This window comes from Lycorma delicatula, chromosome 12, assembly GCF_047948215.1.
Source record: "Lycorma delicatula isolate Av1 chromosome 12, ASM4794821v1, whole genome shotgun sequence".
Classification (NCBI taxonomy): Eukaryota; Metazoa; Arthropoda; class Insecta; order Hemiptera; family Fulgoridae; genus Lycorma; species Lycorma delicatula.
The window spans coordinates 18,643,369-18,668,363 of record NC_134466.1 but is presented as its reverse complement, the minus strand read 5'-3'; the positions used below and the strand labels follow the sequence as shown (position 1 = coordinate 18,668,363).

At 32.7% G+C, this 24,995-nt stretch overlaps 1 protein-coding gene across 2 annotated transcripts in view; it reads right to left on the bottom strand.

Moving 5' to 3' along the window:
- The window catches only part of Dh44 (corticotropin-releasing diuretic hormone 44), a 560,768-nt gene that overhangs the window by 345,004 nt on the left and 190,769 nt on the right, over nucleotides 1-24,995 (bottom strand). For both annotated transcript variants that reach the window (XM_075379792.1, XM_075379793.1), the window contains exon 2: nucleotides 15,644-15,677. The gene's annotated coding sequence lies outside the window, so the exon portion shown is untranslated. The remainder of the gene's footprint in view (nucleotides 1-15,643; nucleotides 15,678-24,995) is intronic.

The window sequence follows — 24,995 nt, the reverse complement described above, 5'->3', positions numbered from 1 at the left end:
AACATTCTTTTTTGTATATGTATTATGGAATAAAGAATTATTATTATTATTATTATTATTATTATTATTATTATTATTATTATTATTATTATTATATTATGTCGCTGAGACATTGGTTGAGGACCTCGGGGTTTTATTTGACACGAAGTTGTATTTTCACGAATATATTGCTCGGATTGTCAGTAAAGCACGCCGGGACCTTGGTCTTGTCCTTTGGATTTGTGGACGGTTTAGCAATATTTCTACTTGTAACCTGCTGTACAAGTCTTTGGTGAGGAGTCGCTTGGAGTACTCGACCGTGGTGTGGAATAGTACACGACGTTTTGCCTCTGATCTGGTTGAGGGTGTTCAGGATAGGTTCTTGAACCGGATGCGTTTTAAGTTTGGAGATTGTTTTGTCGGTGCTAATAGAGAGGATATGTTGAGGCGATTAGGCCTTTCCAGGTTATCTGATAGAAGAACGGACTTTGACTTGGTTTTCTTTTATAAAGCTCTGCACAACAGACTTCCGACGCGTTATCATGTTGTCTTGCGGAACCAGGCCAGGTCAGTGAGGTCTTTTAGGCAATTTGTGACGCCGGTTGGTTCCACCGTGTCTCCGATTGAGCGGTGTACCAATGTTGCAGTGGAGTTCCAGGATAAGCTTAGCTTTTGGGAAGATGAGGCAACCTTCGTTCAAAATTTGAGAGGGTTATGTGGCGATGGATCATTGTCCTTGGTGTGATGCTCACTTTCATGATTTTAAAATTATTGTTGTTTTTTTAAGGATTATTGCTTATAACTTGTTTTATTTGGAATGTATTAGTAATGTTGTCTTTTTGTTTTTGTATGTTTTCATCTAGTGTTTTTATTATCACTCCGTAGCTACCGTTTTTAAAGTTCTAATTATTTTTTTGTATTTGACTGCATAATTATTATTATTATTATTATTGTGTTTTGAATATTGTATTTTTAATTTATATGTGAGTTGTTGACTTGTGGCTGTTCTTTTGTGACTTTATGTGATATTGTGTGTCATACAAAGGTTTTGTAACTGTTCTGTTGCACAATTATAAAAAAAAAAAAAAAAATTATTATTATTATGTACTTTTCAATTTAAAAAAAAATATGTATATGTAATTTAATATGCGTTATTACATATGTTATATGTAATAAATTTGGTGAAACATCTGGTTATTGAAAATTATAATTTATAATCGTATTATTTTTCGATTTTCTTAGCAAATTTTTATAAAAATTGTGTATTTATTTTAAAAAAAGATCAGTCTATCTTATTACTTGACCTGTTATTAAACTGTTCTTATACTATTATTTAACTGTTCTTTTATTAAAGAATTGGAGGATTTTATCTCACTTTCAAATGAAATAAGTTTAAATGAAGTGCAGCGTAAAATATATAAATGTTATTTAATAGACCACAACGAAGCATGTGGTGTCACATCAGATTTTTTTTCGAATTTCGGCTGAGGTTCCGAGTATTAGGTAACGACTGGTATTCTGAGTAAAATTATTTGTATTCTGTTTGTTTAAAACAAAAGTAAACTTAAATTCTATTTAAAAATTGATAAAATAATTAATTTAATTTCTGTTTCAACTTTTTTCCCCGTACTTTAAATTTTCTCCAATCGTAAAACAACATATTTGTTCTTAATAAATTCCGTTTGTTGTTTTTAATACCTTTTTTTTATTCCGATTAGCTTTTACTTACTCACCTAAATCTTCGGTATACGGTTTCAGCAGTCTTTCCCTTTTTCTTGTTCTTATCTCTTTTGAACTGAATTTAATTGTTCTTTCGTCTGTTTTTCCTGTATAATACTCGCTATTTGTTCTTTTTACTTAATCCTTTTTCTTGATCTTTTTCTCTCTTTTGTTTTTTCTTTACTACGAACAATTCCTAATCTCTTTTTTCTTAAAAGGATTCTTATCACATCGGATCTTTCTTTTCCAACCGGTGACTGTTTAATCTAAATAAAATTAATTTTTAAAATCTAATCTTTGAAATATTATCTATTAAATATCTTTTTACAGGTTGAACTTTTAAAAAAATTAATTTATTTGAATTTTTTTATAATTTATTTTTAATTAGTATATTCTAATTCCAATTTTACTTTTAATCCGACCGTGAAAAAATGGATTAAAAATCTTTGTTTAATTTTTTTTTTTAAAGACTCCTCGTTTTATGCAAACACATATTTTTCATAAAAATAGCCCGTAACCCAAGTCATTCGTCTTAGTAAAACAATAAATAATGTTTATACATAGTAAAATATAATTAAAATTCTAGTCGGTTGACATTTTTTGCAAGAAAATTAAAAAAAATGATGAAATTTAATCAACCGAGTACGGTACCAAATAAATATTATTAAATAACTAATTTTAAAAACTGACCCGTAAATCGAGGAAGTCCTAGAATATTTATTACGTCATTCTGTGCTTTTTTTATATAATTAAATTCATAAGACGCTTAAGATTTTACATATCCATTATATATTATTTTACAAAATTTAATTTACATAGTTTTTAAATTAATTTTGGAATAACTTAAAATTAATTTATAATGAAGCTGAAAAAATAAATGTACATTAAATTTTATCGCCGGACAAAACTTGAATACAGCATGCTGTTAAAAATTAAAGAAAAAAATGATAATATGCTAAAGAATAATTTTATTTAACATGACCTGTTTGTATATATATATAATAAAAATATATAATTTATAATTCCGTTTACCACCAATGTAATTAATTATTATGTTCTATATTCGGGTATTATGTTCTACGAAGAGGTATTGCGGAAAATAGATGAAGAAAGAAGCATTTGGAAAAATATAGTTAAAAGAAGAGACAGACTTATAGGCCACATACTAAGGCATCCTGGAATAGTCGCTGTAATATTGGAAGGACAGGTAGAAGGGAAAAATTGTGTAGGCAGGCCACGTTTGGAATATGTAAAACAAATTGTTAGGGATGTAGGATGTAGAGGGTATACTGAAATGAAACGACTAGCACTAAATAGGGAATCTTGGAGAGCTGCATCAAACCAGTCAAATGACTGAAGACAAAAAAAAAAAAGTTCGGGGTCTTCAGCATATTCAACGAGACGCTCTTGAAATCGGGCAAGACAGTGGGGCACAGACGACTGCCACGGCTTTATAAGACTGCTGCGCATTGCCTAACGGCGGAGGCGGGTGGTCTTGAGGGTGTTAGATAGAGTTTGAAAAAAAAAACAAGTTTATCAGATGTTCTTGAAGATAGAAAAATAACTTCCGAAAGCGCTAGAAAATAATAATTACATTGATTGGTAAGCGGAATTATAATTTATATAACAAATTTTTACGAGAAAATTAAGAACTGAAATATTAAGACTGTTTTATTTAAACAGAGAGAGTTAAAGATGTATAAAAAGTGAGTAAAACGAAAGACGGAGCATTACCTTCAAATTTCATCAAAAAGACCCACAGTACATATTGAATATTGTTTTATGTTCTTTAATTAATTATGTCTAATATCCTTATTATAATATAATAAGGTTATAATGTAAAAAAAAAAAAGATTACGGCACATTCCATCTATTAATTAAGAAAATAATAATCTAATTTTACAATATTTTCCATAAAATTTAATTTGAAAAACCGTTAGTGAATTGCATAAGTTTACCGGTTACAACAATCAAGTTATTGCATTTCATTTTTGAAAAAACTTTCCGGTTATGCCAGAAAGTTAGATATAAAATTACTTGTTTGATTCCACTTAAATCGTTTAATTTTAATTTTTGAAGTCAAGATGTTCAACTATCAAAGCAATAATCAAACGTTTAATATTAGTATAGTAGCAGAGTCGGCAATGCTTCACTATTGCTAAATTTTAGTATATATATATATATGTACAATAATTTTTTGGAGAAAAATGAATATTAAATAAAAAAGTGAACTTGATAAAAAAAATTTTCACCTTTGTAAAAACGTCTTCGGTGATGTGCCCCAGTAGAAATTTGAAATTTTCTTTGGCCAAAACACCCGCGCCATGTTTGCAATTTTGCAACAAATATAATAATTCTTTCTCCTTCCCCGAATATAGTATCTGTTTACTAATTTTGAAGAAAATCGGACAACGGGGTTCAGAGTTATAAGACTAAATATAGGCCAACATGCAAACATATGAGATTTGTAAATAAAGTAATGAGACTAGTTTTTTTGGCAGCCAAAGTGGCAACGCTGTCAAGTTATTGATAAACATATGGTTGTATGAACACCTGATTTATATTAGGTATTAATATTTTTAGTCTATTGTTACCGCGTGAGACGCAAACAAACTTTTCGTGAAACAAGTTTTTGTTGTGCGTTAAAAAAATGAGTGATACTAATTATGAGCAACGTTTTGCAATCAAATTTTGTATTAAACACGGTGATAATGCTACTGAAACTTTTTCAAAATTAAAAAGGACTTATGGAGATGACGCTCTGTTGCGAGCTTAAACTTTTTATGTGGTTTAAAGCATTTTCACATGGCCGGGAATCAGCTGTGAACGATACACGCTCTCGAAGACCATTAACGTCAAAAAATGAAGACAATTTTTAGCGAATCAGAGACTTCATACGGTACGACCGGAGATTAACTGTCAGAATGATTGCAGAACAATTGAATTTGAACAGTAACACAGTCCATCAAATTTTGACAAACAAATTGGACATGAAAAATGTTCGTGCAAAATTCGTCTCAAAAACCTTACTGTTGAACAGAAAAACAACAGGGTGGAAGTGTGTTGCGATCTTCTAAATCGAGTTGAAACTGATCCTGATTTAAAAAAAAAAATGTTATTACTGCTGATGAATCTTGGATATTTGAGTACGACGCTGAAACAAAACGCCAGAGCAAGGAGTGGCACACTTCAAACTCAGTACGTCCCAAAAAAAAGAAAAAATGAGCAAATCAAAACCGTGTTAATTTGTTTCTTCGATGGTAATGGCATAGTTCATAAGGATTTTTTGCCTACAGGACAGAATGTAAATCAATATGGTTACCGAGAAATTCTCGAAAGACTGCGGAAAAGAATTACCCGCGTGAGACCAGTCATCAAAGACAACTGTATGGTGCATCATGACAATGCACCTTGTCACACTGCACTTTCAATTAATGAGTTTTTGGCAAAGCAAAACATTCCTGCAGTTCCTCAACCACCTTATTCATCTGATTTCCTGCGACTTTATCCTGTTCCCGACTTTAAAAAAACACCTCATAGAACACCATTTTGGAACAGTAGAAAATAATTTTTAAAAATAGAACCTACCATCCAAAGGATATTCCGTCTGAGTTCCAACACTGCTACGAAGAGTGAAAACCATTTGAATTGTGATGTAGCTTCCCAAGGGAACTATTTCAAAAGTGATAAGAGTCCATGAATAATTGGATCGCAAATAAAACATTTTTCTGAACCAGTCTCATTACTTTATTTACAGACCTCGTATATAATTATATATATTTTTATATGTTAAAACGTTTCTCTAGTATGTAGTGTAATACGAAAATCTATTTTATAGAGTGGATAAAAAAAAAAATATTTTTATTTATAACTCGTGGAAACATTAGCGTAAAATTAAACCTAATAAACGATATTTTTACATTGAAATAAACTCAATTCAATACCAACTAAATGGATTTTAAAATATCCTTTTAAAAAATTATAATTATTTCCTTCATCTCACCCTGTCTCTCTCTCTTAATTACTTAGTCTCATTTGGAGAGATTATAAGAGTTAGGATTTCTAGAGTGCGTTTGACTGGCCACTATTAAGTTTACTACTCCTGCAAATGCCAATACCAAGCGCTATATGCAACTATCGAGGGATAACAGCTTTTGTGAATGTGGCGTGCTTGCGAAAATAAATAATAAAATTGTTCAATTTCAATTAACATTATTAATGTATTTTATATACAATTTGCAATTACTATAATTTTTAAAATAGTTCGACATGTTACTTACATTTTTATATTTAGTACTAGCAGACCCGTCACGGCTTCGCTCGCGCTATGCGGTTACTTGCGTTTCTCGACGCGATCAGGGGTGTTTAGCTAGTCAAGGTTCGCTTCGCTTACCCTTCCCGTCTAATCAGGAGGCTCTGCACCTTGGGCCCCTCTGTATTCATTAAACTCATAAAAAAATTAAATCGTAAAAAACGTATAAATAAACAACCTAAAACTTTTGTTACTAAATTTAAATAATATCAAGAGATATTATCTATATCGATTGTAAGTGTCTATATAGATCGTTTTCTATGTCAATATCGACTTTTTCAGACAGTTATTATGCGAATAAATTTTTCTAAACAGTTCAACCCCAGCGCCACCTAGCGGGTCCGTTTTTTGCAAAAAAAAAAAAAATACTTCTTTTCACGTAACTAATATATTTTCTGAATATGAGACAAATCGGACTATAGATGCAATTTTTCCAAATATCTCAACCCTAGCGCCATATAGAGGTTCTATTTTTTGCAGAGAATTTTCTTTCCATGTAACACGTATTCTGAATATGAGCCAAATCGGACCGTAAATACAATTTTTCGAAATTTCTTGACCCCCAGCACCACCAAGCGAGTCCAAACTAATTCATAAACCCTCGTGGGCATGCGCATAACAACTCACCAAGTTTCATCGCAATCGGATTAACGCATTCTAGACAAACAAACAAACAAACATTCATTTTTATATACATAGAAGACATAGAGGAAAAGAATTTCGAATCGACGAAAAAACCCTCCCTTGTTTTTCGCGAAGTGTTTAGGTCGAGAAGTTTAACATTTTATTTATCATAATGATAACAATATTCATACGTATATATTTTATCTTTCAATTTAACTTTGTACTACCTCTCTTTTTCCAGTTTAGCCTTCGGGAATTACCGTTCCAGGTATTATTTGAGAGGATGAATGAGGATGATATGTATGAGTGTAAATGATGTATATTTTTGTACTGTCTCAGTTTGACCATTTCTGAGATGTACGGTTAATTGAAACCCGACCACCAAAGATCACCGGTATCCACGATCTAGTATTGAAATCCGTGTAAAAATAATCGACTTTACCAGGACGTGAACGCTGGAACTGACGATTTCCAAATCAGGTGATCTGAGAAGACGCATTCACCACTAGACCAACCCGGCGGGTTAAACTTTGTATTACCTAGAACTATAGAAACTTCAAATTTATTTATCGAATGCAAAGAGAAACGAAAAATTTAATATATTTATTAATAATTTTCGTATTAATAGTCAACCGTTTCTGATTAGATTAATAATTTTTATAGCGTGTCACTTTTCTAGTAACAATAATAAAAAAAATTATCTCTTTTATTTTTCTTCGTGAATAATATCTTTTTCTACATTGATTTATTTTGCGGGTTACAGTACTGTAATTGTATTTTTTTTTTAATCGTATTAAAATTTCTTAGCCGATGTTTGTCTCTTGTTCATATCCTTCGGTACACCCCAAATTAATCTTCAAAAGTAATATGTCTTGTAAATTTGGGCTCCGTAAAACCTTTTTGCAGTTTTTCAGTTCTTCATCTATAAATTATCATCGATTACTTCTGTCGGGTTTAATGCGATGAAATCCACATATAATTTTGAAAGAAACTCTTTTTGAGAGATATTGCATACATCCCATTGATTTTTACGAATTATTACTTACCCTTAATATCAAAATAATTTGGTTATTTATTTACACAAAAAACATTTTCTTGATGTCCGAGCAGCAAGTTGTACAACAATCAGAATCCAATTAAATATATCATCTTCGACTGATATGTTGATTTCTTTATTTATGGGGAAGCAAGAAAATCGTCACCCGATGGTGACCCGTGAGATAAGTATGTTGTAGTGTTCGAAAGAGAACATAAAGAAACACCTGTGAGGTGTTTCTTTATATGTGTGATTCAATGTGACGGATTAATGATTAGTGTATGTGAGGGTGTATTTCTCCCTTCCTGAAGTAATGCACACCAGTTGTTCCAGAAAGGGTGGGTAGCCAAAGGTGGAGGTTTAGTCGGTAGTAGGCAGGAACACATAGGCCTTTAGTAACATCTTGCGTAACATCTCGTGTTAGCGAGCTCGACACTGCCTAGGCGACGGGAAATGGGGTGCCTCCATCTCTTTAAAAAACAAAAAGAAGAAGAAGAAGATAGTTTCCCAAAAATGCAGTTAGTGAATTCCATTTCAACAAAAGAAGAAGCTTCATAAAACTATTCCTTTCCCTACCTTCATTAATATACAAGAAAGACGACTGCTGTAGCCTCTCCGTGCGACTCTCTTCTTCGTTAAGAAAACGCGCTACCCCTTCATCAAATTAGGATTCCCATCAGGTAAATTTCGGCCAAACTGAAAAGTACGGAAACCGAAAGGCTTCCAGAGGGTGTACCGAAAGGGAATTGTACTTGGAAAAAGACGCGATATTTTTTTTAATTTCTCCTGAGTGTAACTTTAAGGATCCATGATCTAAAAGGATTGGAACGCAATAGAAATCTATCCATTTTAACACAAACAAATTTAATTTCGGTAATATAACCTGTAATTTTTTTTAAGAGCGTTTTGGAAGAATTTATATCGAGTTATTAAATCAAAACGGGAGATATTAATCAAAACACAGAGGCCAACAGAGATACTTATACGTATATCTTCCGAAAATTTCTACTGCTTTTTAAAAATTTTGTGAAGTAAAGTTGATCGAACGTTTAGGGCGACCTATATACTATTTCTTTATATCTGTAGCTACTATATAGACCGCGTACGTAATTAACTTCTTTTAAGAAAACTTTGTTTAATGCTACTTTTTAAATTTAAACGTGTGTTATGCATAAGAGCGTGCATGCATTTTATTTAATAAATAGATTAAGGTATATATATATATATATAAAACTACCACAATATAAATCTTGCTTAATTACCATAAGTAAAACATGTATATAACCACAGCTGCAGGTAGAATAGATTTAAATAAATGAGAGAAATTCTAGCGACAAAAATAGAATATATTACCTAGGTTCCATTAATACCATTAATGAAGCTGAACGATGTTGTGCGGTGTACCAGACAGTATTCGATTTCAACTTTAACATGTTATTTGTAATTACTGATAAATTTCCATTATTAAATTAAATTCTGTTTACAACAGTTTAAATTTAATTTAATAGATTTAATTTCTTTTTTTAAATTTTCCATCGTTTATTTTCTATATTAATACACGATTTTTATTTCGCTCTCTACGAGTTGTGTATTACTGATCGACTCTTTTCTTTTTTTTTGTCTTCAGTCATTTGACTGGTTTGATGCAGCTCTCCAAGATTTCCTATCTAGTGCTAGTCGTTTCATTTCAGTATACCCTCTACATCCTACATCCCTAACAATTTGTTTTACATATTCCAAACGTGGCCTGCCTACACAATTTTTCCCTTCTACTTGTCCTTCCAATATTAAAGCGACTATTCCAGGATGCCTTAGTATGTGGCCTGTAAGTCTGTCTCTTCTTTTAACTATATTTTTCCAAATGCTTCTTTCTTCATCTATTTGCCCCAATACCTCTTCATTTGTCACTTTATCCACCCATCTGATTTTTAACATTCTCCTATAGCACCGCATTTCAAAAGCTTCTAATCTTTTCTTCTCAGTTCGACTCAAAAGGATGAAAATATTAAAAAAAATCCCTTTCGATACGCCGGCAGGCGGAGATAGATTTCACCGGTGTAGGGGATAAAAAAGATTTCCATTGTTGATCATATAAAAAATTGTTTCAGACAAAAGTTTTAGATAATAAAAATCTTTTATTTTATTCAAAGATTTTTGAAAGTATATGTTTGGAGTGTCGCTTTATATGGAAGTGAAACTTGGACAATCGGAGTATCTGAGAAGAAAAGATTAGAAGCTTTTGAAATGTGGTGCTATAGGAGAATGTTAAAAATCAGACGACGGGTGGATAAAGTGACAAATGAAGAGGTATTACGGCAAATAGATGAAGAAAGAAGCATTTGGAAAAATATAGTTAAAAGAAGAGACAGACTTATAGGCCACATACTAAGGCATCCTGGAATAGTCGCTTTAATATTGGAAGGACAAGTAGAAGGGAAAAATTGTGTAGGCAGGCCACGTTTGGAATATGTAAAACAAATTGTTAGGGATGTAGGATGTAGAGGGTATACTGAAATGAAACGACTAGCACTAGATAGGGAATCTTGGAGAGCTGCATCAAACCAGTCAAATGACTGAAGACAAAAAAAATGTATTCAAAAATTATTATTAAATTTCCTTTTTTATTATTTTCATGATTTATCGGTATTTTGTATTCCGTCTATTTTTATCACCGTTCCGTTATTTTATCACTTTCTCAGAAAAAAATATTTATCATATTTACTTATTTTTGTATTAAATTATTTTAAATAAAATACATTATTTTTAAATAAGTTTTATTTTTTAAGTTAAGTAAATAAAAAAATTGCATTTAGTAAAAAGCGTGTAAAATAGCAGTACCTGTTTAAATGTTTAACGCATTTCAACAAACAGTATTAACAGCGGTGAATTTTAACATTGCTTTTAGTTTCATTGAAGACTATTTGAATAACAGAAACTTGATAATTGTTAACTTGTTTTCGTACAGTATTATTTAAGGTAGTCCCAACAGAATATGGAAACACAATATTGTTAAATTCTCAAATGAGATTTTAACAAAAGCGTTAAATCCAGTTTCAACATTTTAGTGTAAGTTCATAAATGTTTGTTTGTTTATTTGTTTTTACCTCGTGTTTCTGCTTTCATTGTTTTTATTGAACATTTGTATGTGAATTTGAATTTACATAGTAATCCATTATCTTTTATCCATCATTTCATAAATGTATTACAAATGTTCCTTTGTTACTATTTACATACCTTTCGGTATTGTTTAATTTATAGCTATTTTTATTATTATTTTGGTATAATCGTTATAGTCTTCTAAAATCCCTCTATTGGATTATAATGTATTTCAAAGAAATCGATATATTAATTTGCCATACACTACTTTGTTTTTTTTTTTAACTTAATCTCCCGGACCACCCGGAAGTTTTGCTTCAGAGGATGACATAAATTATTTGTAGCGTGTATGAAAATGCCATGCCTGACCGAGATGCGAATCTCCGGATGAAAAGCCGAGACGCTACCATTACCCGCCCCGTTGTTAATTATGTATTTTACGCGTGTAAAACAGATCTGAGATACAATTTTTGTTAGTCGTAATTGCTTTTACTATGAGTAGTGATACCCATTGTCTACCTATTCTCTACAGCATCGATTCTCTTATATTTTCGCCCACCGCCCACATTGAGCATCAAAGATTTTCCAGCGTCCCCCAAAATGTTTAAACTTACCATCTGTTAAAAATAATTATTGCAAATTCTGTTTTTTAAGATGCGCTCTTAATAACAGCAATTGCAATTATTGTTTTTAAACGTGGCATATACTATTTCCGAGTTGAAACTTACGTTTTACTTTATATTTTAGTTTGAAATATCAGGAAAACATCATTTTTGCCTTTATTTTAATCAGCCATCGCCTTCTTAGACCACCTGAATGCCCCCAATTGTCTTCGGACTTTCTACCACCCCCTCGAAGACCTTCAGCGCTCACAAGGGGGCGTTATCGTTCACTTTGAGAGAAAAAAATAAAATTAGATTTTTCATTGGAAATGATAAAAAAAATCAGCTTCAGGCTGAATATCTATTTATTCAATCGGTTTAGAATTATCACGTGTAAGAATATTTATCGATCTATACATAAAACTACTAGAAACCGGTTCACTTTTAACTTTATAGCGAGACTGCTACTGTATACTTATAATTTTTGTTTAATATCACGGTCTTATGGAAAGTTAGCCTGACAGAAGTGGCACAAGTATGACCAAATGACAATAATATTGTTGTTACGTATGGTATTTTTGACGACGTGGTGCGAAGTTTCAGGAGTGTACGTTTAGTTTCTTGTATGTGGCGATCTATTAAAGCAAAGAAGTTTTGATATTTTCCAAAAATTAGTAAAATTGAAAGTTTTAGATCTTATTTGTTTTTAAAAGATTTAGTCTTTAGAGGCATACAAAAAGAATTAGATTCCACTTGAAAGGTTTCTTTCCCTTCGTTACCGAAGTTAAAAAAGTTAGCTGCTGAATTTTAATTTGGTAGTAAATCCGTTCAAGATGATGAAGAACCTTTGAGACGCCCAAAAACTGTAATGAAATCGTCACCTGCACAATGCTGTATTAAATGATCGTTGAAGATGTCCGAGGTTACAGACATCGCTAACATCTCAATAGACCGTTATCTTTTACGTAATGTTTTGGGTATGAAAAAATTTCCGACCGATAGACCCTGCGTTTGTTAACAGTCGATCAAAAATTCATTCGATCGCACACATTTCGAGTGTATTTAGATTTATTTAAACGCGAATCCAGTGAATTTCTTTGACTTTTATGAAACTAGAAGCAATCGTTATACCATTACACGCCTCAGGGAAAAAGATACTAAACGTAAAAATAAAATAATAAAGAAATTGAAGAATTATTTCTTAATGAATAATTTTTGGGGAAAAATGTCAAACTATTAAAATACATTAACAATGAATCCTTCTTTTTTTTTGTTTGTAATGCATACCTGTTTATAATACAAGGATATATTGAATAATTATGGAACGCATACAAAATTTTGGCACGAGTATCACGAGGAAGTAGATAGGTGAATAGGTGAAATAGGTATTCAGCGCAATTTAAGGATTAATAAAAAATGAACAAAGCAACGTAGCGCGCGTTGATTTTTTTCAAACATTAGTGTAGATCAGAGGTTCCCAAAGTTATTTTTCTCATAGACCACTTTCAAAATTTTGCTGGTTCCGGTGGACCCCCTGCAGCTACATTTTCTACCATATTTCCAGTCGACGGAAAATGTGAAGATTAGATCTAACTATGAAAATTTGCGTTACGGCTGAGTTCCACGAACTAATAGCTTCCGAAAAAAAAGTGAGAATTGATCGGTTAATTTTTGATTGACTGTGTTGTGAGTTGATGTCAAAAAAGGAAAGTTGGCCGATCAAAAAAAATGATTCCATCCGATTTTACATTTTTGACATCTACTCGCAGCACAAGAAAGCAATCGATTCTCACTTATTTTATTTAGAAAACTTCCCATTCGGAGTGGTAAAAAGCAAAAGAAAATTAGTATATTTTTTGTGTTGCATTTATTCAAATATGTAATCATTACGCTATTAATTATTATTGTTAACATATTGCAATGTAATATAATTGTCGTAATATAATTAAAATTAAACATTAATAACGTAATGTAACTTCTACAATGACAATCACAAAATAGTTACAATTTTAATGGGAAGGATGTACTTGATTGATTGACAGAAAATTATCAATATTTGGTTTCAGTTTTGTTAGGAATAAGTGCAAATCTCCCCGTTCTGTGATATTGAATCTGCCCCTTTTTTTTGATAAAAGGTTTGTAACGACACTAAAACTTTTTTCGACAAGATATGACGAGGGAACGCTATCAAAAGCTTTCTCGCAATTCCCCACAGTCCAGGATATTTTTCTGGTATTTCTGCCTGCAGCCAAAATGTTTGATACCCTCTTTTAAATTTCACCTTCAGCTCCTCATTTGTCCTAAGCTCCTCTTGTAATATCACATTCTCCACTTCCGTTTCATCAAATGGATTTATGATCCGTGGTGGTATTTTCATCGTCAGAATATCTTCAAATCTGATTTTGAAGTCATCATGCAGGGCGATTAAATGTTGAACGTATGTCTGAAGATCCTCATCAAGGCATTCTACCTGTGACAAGTTTGAAAACTGGGAAAATACCCGCCGACTAATATTTTGCTTCATAAATTTCAATTTTCCAAGAAAAGCTGAAATTACACCCTTTGTTTTTATTAAATTGAGACTGTCCCCTTGTAATTTTAAGTTACAGTCGCTGAGCTTCTCAAAATATTATCTGCCTAGATTGATACGCAAAGTCAAGCCAACATATTAGTTCTTCACTGTCGAAACCAGATGAATTTTCATGGACCCCCGCTTACGAATTGTGAACGCCCATTTTTTTGTCACTCCAAGGTAGACCCCCGTCGAGTCTCCCGTGGACCCCTGGTGATCCACCTGGACCACTTTGGGAATCAATGGTGTAGATACTAGAGTTACTGATGACCTTGAATGAATACGCCGGCTTCGTTTAAAATTCAGCGTAATCCTCTTAATAAAGACTATTAAACATCGGAACGGCGACTTGAGGTTACAGAAAGTGTAGTACACAAAAAACGTGCTGGCAAAGCTCTCGTCTCCGAGGAAGTTGTGAATCAAGTAAGAGAATCTTTTCATAGAAATCCAGATAAATCGACTCGTCTAGCGTGTTTAGACCTGGGAATACCGCAATCGACAATCGTAAAGGTTCTATAAAAGCACCTAAAACTTAACAAATTCAATTTTTCAGTGGACATTCTCGATAAAATGAACGAAGGTCTTTAGAAAAATTAATCTTCTCCGACGAAGATATCTTAAAAGTTTTTGATCACGTTAACCGTTATAATTGTTGGATTTGGAGTAGCGAGAACCTCAAGCCGTTCGACAAACACAACGTGATAGCCCGAAAATTAACGTTTGATGTGCATTAACTGCTGAAGCATTCTTCTTCACCGAGGCGATGGTTACTGGCGCTAGTTATCTAGACGTGTTATAAAAGTATGCGGTACTACAAATCAAACCCACAGTTTACTTTCAACGAGCTAGCGTACCACCGTACTGGACAAATGTTTACCTACTGAACAATTTTCTCGACGTTCGATGGGCCGTGATAGACTGACTCCCTGACCACTTCGATCGCCTGACGTTACGCCACTCGATTTCTTTGTTTGGGGATTTGTCAAAAACAGGATCTACCGATGAAGGTTGACAAGCTCGATGAACTCAAAAGAAGACGAATTTGTAATTAAGGGAATAACTGCAGATATTCTTCCTAATGTGTGGCGTAAAATTGAATATATTCTAGACATTTTACATACCACCAAAGGTGCTCATGTGAAATTCGCTTGAAGTTAATTAGTGTTACAAATATAACTGTTTAAAATCCCATGTTCAATAATGAACCGTGCATGTAAGTACATTGATTTGTTATTTTCCTTATTTATTCCTAAAATTCAATGAATAATTTATAATCACACTACGATTGAATTATTGTAGCAAATTTCTATCCCACGTCTTTAGCATTCTTGGAAATTTAACGGGAAATTTTACTATCTACAATTCTCTTACGAGTTATCTTACGTGTACCTAATTTAGGTTAAAATTTTCTTTTATATTTTTAATCGGTTCAATAACGTACGGTAGTTTTAAATGAATCATATTATTTCGTATATACCGTAGTGACCATTTCAACGTAGTTTAAAGATTGTTATAAATCTTGGAATAGTTCCATTAACTTATACAGATCGGTTTCAGATATTTGTACACCGTAAGTTTACTTGCTAGTGGTTATTGACTTATGCGATTAAAAAGAACTTTTACTGGTTAGTGGGATGTTTGTCCTTATTATTACTTAAAATTTTAACATAGAATATTAACAAATATTATACTTATAAACTTACCTGAAATGTAGCAGCTGGATTTATAAGTGTGTTCCTGAAAAAAAAAATGAAAAAATAATTATTATAAATATACTTCTCTTTTATTGTTTTAACCTCTGAAAACACTGTAAGGTATTAATTTCAGAGGATGGTATAAATGTAAGTGAAGTATAGTCTTTGTACAGTCTCAGGTCGACCGTTCCTGAGGTGAGTGGTGAATTCAAACCCGACCACCAAAGAACACCTTTATAAAATCTAGTTAATATTCAAATCCGTATAAAAGTAACTCCCTTAATTAGGATTTGAATCTTAGAACTTTCGTCTTCGAAAATTATAAATTTACCGTATTAATGTATTTATACAATTAAGATATGCATATTTTATTCATTTATTCTCGTAAATTAGACATAGCAGATGGAACTATCCTTTTTAAACTGTCTTACATATCATCCACTAATCTTTATAATAAATTTATAAAATTTATACCGACTCAAGGAGTAATAATTGAACGATGTTTATTAATGTTATTGTTATGTATAATTACTATCAAATAATGACATAATTAATAATAAATTATGTTAATAACATCATTCTGTCTTTCGCCGCTTTTGTTTTTTCTTTTAGGTACATTTCATAATAAAGTTACCCATTATAATGGGCACCATGATTTGACTTCCGGAAAATTTCGACATATCTCTGCGTTTCACATCCTCCAGACCCCCAAAAACACGGTCAGCTCAAAAGTTTATATAAATATATTTCACTTTCTTGTGGACACGATAACTCCCGTAATATTACGCCAATCACGTTCAAATTTTTCCTTAAAAATAACTCGTCCCAAAATCTGGGTCGATTTCGTTAACGGCCCAAATCGGACCATGGGGGTAAAAATGAGATGCTTTTTTGAAAAAAAATATATATTCGTATATCAAATTTGCTTACCGTTTATAATATTCTTCGAATAAGGGCCTAAATGTTATCTAAGTAAAGTTTTTTGATATCACCAACCATTGGCCCAGGAGGTGCAAAAAAAAGAATCATAATTCCATTAGTAGACACAGTATTGAATCGGTTTAAAGTGGTTGTTAGTCCTTTAAAAATTATCTAAAACTTTTGTCGGAAACAATGTTTGATGTGACCAACCCTTACGGCAAAAGATGATCAAAATATTGCTGGAATTGTAAGAAGATGGAGCTTATCGTATGTTAAACACGTGAAATTTTTTTTCACTCGTAACCGTTGTCGTATTGAGTAAATGTGATTTTTTTTAACTTTAAGATGGAAATCTTTTTTATCCCCTCTACTTAGCACCGGTGAAATCTACCTCCACCTTCCGGATGGATTTTTTTTGTATTCAATATACGGTGGGATAAAGTCTAAATTTCCAATGAAAGCACATTTTATCATTTTATAACATGAAGGAAATTTTGATTTTTTAGTTGGTCGTAATAATAATAATAATAATAAATGAATAAAAGGTCAGACCTGCATTGGAATATGAGCATTACAGACTGTATTATGACCTCTCCTTAGATACTGACGAATTAATTTTTGCAAATAGGCCAGACATAGTTCTACACAATATTAGAGAAAAAATTGAACTTCTCATTAATATTATTCACCCATCTGATCACAATATTAATAAGGCTGAAACAGATAGAATAACTAAGTACAACCCTCTGGCAATAGAATATAAAGAAATTTGCAAAGTGAACTCAATAGAAGTTATTTCCAATGCGATAACAGCAAATGGATTAATTAACAATAATTTAAAGAAATACATAGGAAAGATTGACCTGGATCTTAAAGTCGTAATTCCAAAAGCCTAAAAATCAGTATTTCTGGTGACGTGCGAACTGAAATTGTACGAATTGTGTTAAATGCACCACAGCACTGAATGAGGTATGCTCCAATGAACCCTCATACTGAAATTCCGGATGTTATACTTCTCCGAGACAAAAAATATCATTACATATATTTAGCTTTAAATTTCAAATAATTAAAAATATCGGAATTAAAATATTTTTTTCCATAACACATATATAAAACGATAAGTTTTGATCGTTTATCATAACTGGCAAAAACCAAAATTTTAACAAAACTTATATCCTAAATTAAAGAAAAAAATATTATCTGTGAGAGAAAACTCAATAAATAAAGTTAAAAATTATCCAAAAAAAACTAACAAACAATGAAATAAAAATATTGAGTTAAATTTACTCATACAATTTTCAAATTATTATAACCTCACCGTCTACTATATTTAATTTAATTACTGTCGATTAATAATAATCGGCTAATACATTTGTTATGCAAATTTATTTTCAGTCCATTTTTATATCTATAATGGCGTATTCAGTTTAATGTTGATATTAGCGGTTAAGTACATAAAACAAGAAATAATTTCTACGATTCAATCGTTCATTGTTAGATCGTAGATACCGATGTTCTTTGGTGGTCGGGTTTCAATTAACCACACATCTCAGAAACGGTCGACCTGAAATTGTACAAGGTTGCACTTCATTTACATTCATACATATCATCATTTCATCCTGTGAAGTAATACCTTACTATGGTTTGGAGGTTAAACAGAAACAAGAAAAAAAATAAAAGAAAAAATATGTAAATAAAATGGTATCTCTTTCAACTATGAAAAATTCTATACTGCATCCTAATCCTTCATAAGGATCCATCAAAATTTGTGCAAGTTGAATACAAAAATTTTAAATGCCGGAAGCACCGGTATGTTCCACGGTCTAAAAGATTAAGAAAAAAGACATCTTCCCGTCTTCCGTGGCTGAGTAGATAGCATTAACGTCTTGCGGTTTCGTGGAGAGGTGTCGAGTTCGAATCCCGGTCAGGCATGGAATCTTTTCATACCAACACCAGACTGATGTCTACAGCTGTTTATCCACGCTCTTTTATAATAAAGGCATCTATTTACGGAGGGTTTAGTAAAGAGCTTTTAAAAGTAATTCGGAAAGAGTTTTATTAAATCTAAAAATTCTTAGAACAAGTGTACGAACCATTCGAAAGAGTTGAATTTAACTAATACCGGTGAAAATTATTTCAATTAAAGTGATTTTGAATTTTGACTGAAGGTGGAATTTTGTGATTGATATATATATATATAAAATATTTTGTTGAGTTGATGCCTCATTTCTATAGTTCAGTAATACGATTTGTTGAAGCTATGCTAAAAACAGAATGATTTGATACAGTCATAATAGTGTTTAGTGATGTGATGAAAACCCACAAGTAATAATGGAAAAGAAAGCTAACGTACCAAGAATTTATGTTTTAAGTGGGAATACAAAAATGGATTGTTAAGACGTTATTTTTTAAAAATAAACTTTCAATCTGCAATTCATATTCTGAGAGTGAATATCGTTATTTTCTAACCATTAAATACCCTTCATACGAAACCGGCCGTTCCTATGTATGGTCAAAATAAGATATCTCTTCATTATTCTTTTCAAATGAGAAACTTCGGCGTGTATAATTGTGTAATCGTCAAGTTTATGTGATTTGCGACTTTTTGTTCTTGGAAATTATCAAAGATATGTTATTATTTGAAAATCCAGATAGCTTGAACCGTGAAAACGTTTGAACGCATCCTCTAATGCGTATTAAACGCTTTATAATTACAAACTATTTTTGTTAAACTTTTTTATTAAGAATTTTCATTATTATAAGAAATGGTGATGAGAAGGAATTAAAATTTAACCCTTCCGGTAAGTCTTATAATTATATAAGCTTGAAATTTTGCTCGTTTGTTTGTCAGTCTGTTTGTTTGTTTATATGTTCTCACATCACGCGAAAACAAATCGATTCCTTTCAGATTTGTAGGATACATTCGAGTTATTCCAGAGAAGATTTAAGTCTTAGACCCTTTAGCCCCCTTGGGGGTAAAGTTGTCAAATCAAGATAAGCTTAAAGAAAAAAAATTAATAATTAAAAATTAAATTAATTTCTGTCACCGCGGCAACAGAAATAAGTTATGACGTTTTCGTCATCGAAGTTTTACCTCGTGTGTAATTTAGTTCCCGTAGTTACTGCTGTTCTGTCTGTTGTAATTAAAAAAATAATAATTAAAGTAGTAATGTAACATGATTAATTCCACCTTAAACCATAAATAGTGAGAACATTCGCAACGCTTCTCTTTATTATTTAATTTTTAAAAAATAACGCATTTTTGGAGTCGCACTTCATCTTCAGTTACATTGTCTTTATCGAAGGAATTTTTTTTTTAGTTTTATTTACCGACAAATGATCAGGGTGTATATTAATTGTCCTCAATCTCCGTGGAGTATTGGTATTGTCTAAGCCTTTCATCCGAAAGATTCTTTGTTCGAATCCCTGCTCAGACTTGGCATATTTTACCGATTACAAAATTTATTTATTATTATTATTAAAACAAATGAAAGTGGGGTCGGTAGAATCCCACATGGTGTTACGCTATAGTTGTCGGTATGTCAATTCTCATACATAAATAAGGTGCATATATATATAAATGTTTGAACTTTTATAGTGTACAATACTCTTCATCACCCTCATTAGTACCTTTTGTAAAATATAAAATTCGCTTGACCTCTTTTGTAATGGAAACGTCTCTTTATTACAATAACAAAGTAAATGCATTTATAATTTTGCATCAACCTCTCTAGCCGATGAGTTAATAATTTAATTAAATATAGAAAAAAATGGTTTACGTACTCGTTTAATCTAAGTGAAATAAAAAGAAAAAAATATTAAATACAGATGGCGAAATATAATATGTTTAATAAGAAAAAAAGAGTTATAATGGATGATGAGGAAGAAGGAAAACAAAAAAAGAAGAAATATTAAAGACAAAAATCGAAAAAGGATTAAATTAAAGGTAAAAACTAACGAAAGAAGTGAAAACATAAAGAGAAATTTAGAAAGGAAGAACTAAAATGAAGAAGTAGGAAAAGATGTGGCGGAGTAAAAGTAAAACAAAAAGGAAAATGGGATTAAAGAAAATGAGATAAAAGAAAAATACTCTACTGTTATATTATTGCCACAAAGTTAATCATAGCCTTTATAAAATTTCCTTTTATATAAAATATTTATTTAACATTATTGATTTTTTATTTTGAATTCTAAGTTTTTGTGTCATTTAACCACTAAATCTACAAAATTACTAAGATTAACCTTTTCTTATTTTTAGTTTTATTTATATACGTAATGATTCAGGATAAAAGCGAAATAAATTGGGAACTGTTTCCGGAGCTTAAAATAAGGAAAAAATTCATACACAGCTAATGTCCGAAAACGCTTTGTTATCAAATTATGTCTAGCAAAAATTTCGTTTGAATTTTAGTTCCCCGGGGAAAGGAAGTCATGCTAAAATTTTTAACGTGGTATTTAAGGTGTAAACTAGAATCTTCTGTATTTTTCACGATATGAAATATAAAACAGAAAAATTCGGTGACGAGAAACACTCTTTTTAGGTATGAAATATAACTTTATAAAATGAAGCCGTAAATTTTATAATCAAAATTTCTAGAATATTTAATTTTGAAAAAATTGATGTAATAAAATCTTTGAAGAAACAAAAAAAAATGAAATTTTATTATTAAAAACAGAACACAATATAACAGAAAAACGTTACGAATTTGTTAAAAAATAAAAACCACTATTTTAGTACAATAAATTTAAACCTTTAAAAAATTAAGCTTTACTTAAAAGAAAATAGTCACTAAGGTTTATACTTTATTAATTTACAACAAATGTTCGAAAATTTCACCGTTGATATCCGTGCACTTTTCTGTATTTTCCTGACACTTTCTGTCGCCAACCTAATGATAATTTTGCGTATTTTATGAGAGCAGAAGTATTTAAATGCGAGATCAATTCGTTACTTGTATCTAAGTTTTGCTTATCTTCCTCGCATTTCATTCATCCCCGTAAACGGTAATCTAAGGCGTTAAGTTCAGGCAATCTAGGTGCCCCAATTTTTTTTTTTTTTGTTTTGGGTCCTCTTTTGTGTGTCCTCACCTTTGATGATGTTTTAAAATTGGACTATCCGCCTGGTGTGGAAACAATAGCCTATAGGGATAATTTGGCAGTCCTTGTACATGGCAAGACGGGATTGTAGGTGCAGGAGAAGGCCAATATAGCGCTTGCAAAGATACATAAATGGTTGCAAGAAAAGGGACTTATCAATTAATAAATGTAAGTTTATTACGTTTACTGGTAGAATAGTTATAGAACGTCTGAACATTGTTGTGAATGGACAGGAAATAATGGAGACAAGCTGCCTGAAATATCTGGGAATTCTCTTTCAGAGAAATTGTGCCTTTTCTGAACATATTAATAGTATATGCAATAAAGCGGACAACATGATAAAAGGGTTAAATATGATCAAAACAACAAAGAAGGCTCCTAGAGCGTCCAAAAGAAAGGTGACAGCATCGGCAGTTGTATCATCTTTATTGTATGCAGTGCCTGTATGGTGGACTTCATTACGAATCAAGAAAAACAAAAATAGAGTTGTTAGAACGCATAGGAGGCTGCTGCTGGGAGTGGTTTCCGCTTACAGAACAGTCTCCTATGAGGCACTTTGCGTTTTGGCTGCAGTACCTCCAATCAGCTTAATGGCTCATTACAGGGTAGAGATATCGCAAGGACTGGAAACTCAGGAGGCTAAGCATAGGCTGATAACTAGGTGGAAAGATAGGTGGAGAGAGGTAGGACCTGCTAGCAGGACAAAACAGCTAATCCCTGACCTTGAGAGTTGGATCAATAGGAAACACGAGGAGGTGGACTTCTTTTTGTCGCAGTACTTTACGGGCCACGGTAATTTTAACTATTACCTTCACAGAGTTGGGAGAAGAAAAACGCCGGCCTGTATGTACTGCGACATACATCTATTATGTATGTACTGCGGCCTGTGTGTACTGAGAACGATGCAGACCATACCTTCAAGGAATGCATCAGATGGATACAAAATAGACGGGACACAAATTTATCAACGATGAGACCTGAGGAGATTACGAGTAACATGCTACATAGTGAGGACAATCGGAAAAGAATTGAAGGAACTATCAGGAATATCTTACCAGTAAAAAACGAAGACGAGAGGAAACTGGGCTTCTGAGTGAATAGATTAGGGTAGGGTGGATAGCTCCAGTGGTGAGGGCTGGCATGCTTAGGTGTGTCAGTTCCAAGGATCCACTGGGGACTCCGAGGGAGAATAGGTCTATACAAGTGTAAAAGACCCGTCGATGCGTCACGACTCTCCAAGGTATGGCGTAGCTATACAGAAGGGCAAATGAGACTCAAAAGACCTGACCGGTGGGCCGTCCTGCCTTGCCGGACATACAGCCGGTAGGTGGGGAGGCCCATTAGAGTATAACAGGCACTCCCCTGGGTGGCGTAATACCAACCAGTCGGACCGGCCCAGGGGAGCAGTCAAAAAAAAAAAAAAAGAGAGAAAAGGTGCCCCAATTTAACCCACCGGGTTGGTCTAGTGGTGAACGCGTCTTCCCAAATCAGCTGATTTGGAAGTCGAGAGTTCCAGCGTTCAAGTCCTAGTAAAGCCAGTTATTGTTACAAGGATTTGAATATTAGATCGTGGATACCAGTGTTCTTTAGTGGTTGGGTTTCAATTAACCACACATCTCAGGTATGGTCGAACTGAGAATGTACAAGATTACACTTCATTCGCACTCATACATATCATCCTCATTCATCCTCTGAAGTATTATCTAAACGGTAGTTACCGGAGGCTAAACAGGAAAAATAAAGAAAGGTGCCCCAATTTACCATTTACTTATGGTTTTAAAATATTTCTGCTTGCGGGATATGAAGGCTGACAACCATGACGAGTTGTATTATGTAATCAGTATTTAATTGTAGTATTTAATTAATTAAAACATGTTTTAGTTTTAGTAACATATCATGTGTAAGTATGTATTGGTGCTTGCAATCCGGGAAGAAAAAAGAGGGAGGCTGACTAAAAAATATTGCAGCCAGAGGAGACGAAGCGTGGAACCGTGTAGGGCCAGGGAGGCAGCCTACATGCTGAGCGTGTCATGGCCCAGTTACTTGCAAGAGCGTTGGTGTCGTAGTGCTTCGATGACGCATGAAGGAACCTCGAGGTTTGCGGGGAGGGCGCGCGTGGGTCGGGAGGGGTATGCAAAGTTGCATCCTCGGATCCCGAATAGTGGTAGGAACGGGAAGGGCAGCCTTCCAGGGAAAAGGCTTCACGGCAACCAGAAGCGGGGGCCGTGCTGTCTCGATGATCCTAGAGGGACCCCGACGGGAAGTCCACTTCAGGGGACAAGGCGGACAATAAAGGATGGGTGGTTAGTCCATTTCCCTTAATTTTCTCCTTGATCGTTCCCACCGGAACTGACAAGTTTAAATTTCTGATCTCTTTTCAAAAAGCCTTTTCATCCTTCTTAGTGAATACATATCCGGTTAGGTTTTTCTCACAAACCAAGTCTAAAATTTTCTTGTTTACTCCAACGTCCTTTTAGAAAATACGAAGTTGTTTCGCGCCGAACAACTATAGTCATCCTTCCTATTATCGTTTGAAAAGGTTCATACATTCTTATTACTTTAGCAATCGATTCCGTGCAATATGATTGGCGGGTCTGATAATATTCTTCTTGTTTAAATTAACGGTTGTGTCGTCTGTTGGAAGGTTATAAAGTCTATTCGACTAAGGTTAAGTCATCTGTGGTATTGTTCAGGGTATGAGGCATCTTAGGTTTACGAGATAAAAACACAGTCTGCCACGAAAGCAACTCGGTTGAGAGTTCATAATACCAACTTCATTATCACTATCTCAGTTTTATATATATATATATATATATATATATATATATATATATATATGATATATTGTATTTCTCTATCTTAATATTTAACGTTTCATTGTTTTTATCTCAGTTGACCATCAATGCTTGTTGTCAAATCAATTCTGAGATACCATCCTAAAATTATTTTTACCTTTTAGTGCGTTTAATATGAGTGTTTTAAAAACTAAAAAAATTGTTTTTTTTCTACTTTTTATTGCGTTTAATATAAGAGTGGTTTTCAAAAAGTTTTTTTTTTTATATAGTTTTAACTTTCTACTTATTAGTCTTAAAGTATAAGTTGATACTTTTCAGCTGCGCTAGCGCACAGGTTTGAGCGATCTTTGGAAGTTTTCATGCTTTTAGTTTCCAATACTGCGGACAAGAGTATAAGCGGCTTTAAAACTTCATATATCTTAAAATATTACTGTATATACTCAAACACACTTCAAACATCACAAATAGTACAAATCTTTGGTCTGTAGTCTCACATAATAAAATCTCTCGTGCATTCATACACTGAACCTGTCAATAATGTCACTCTA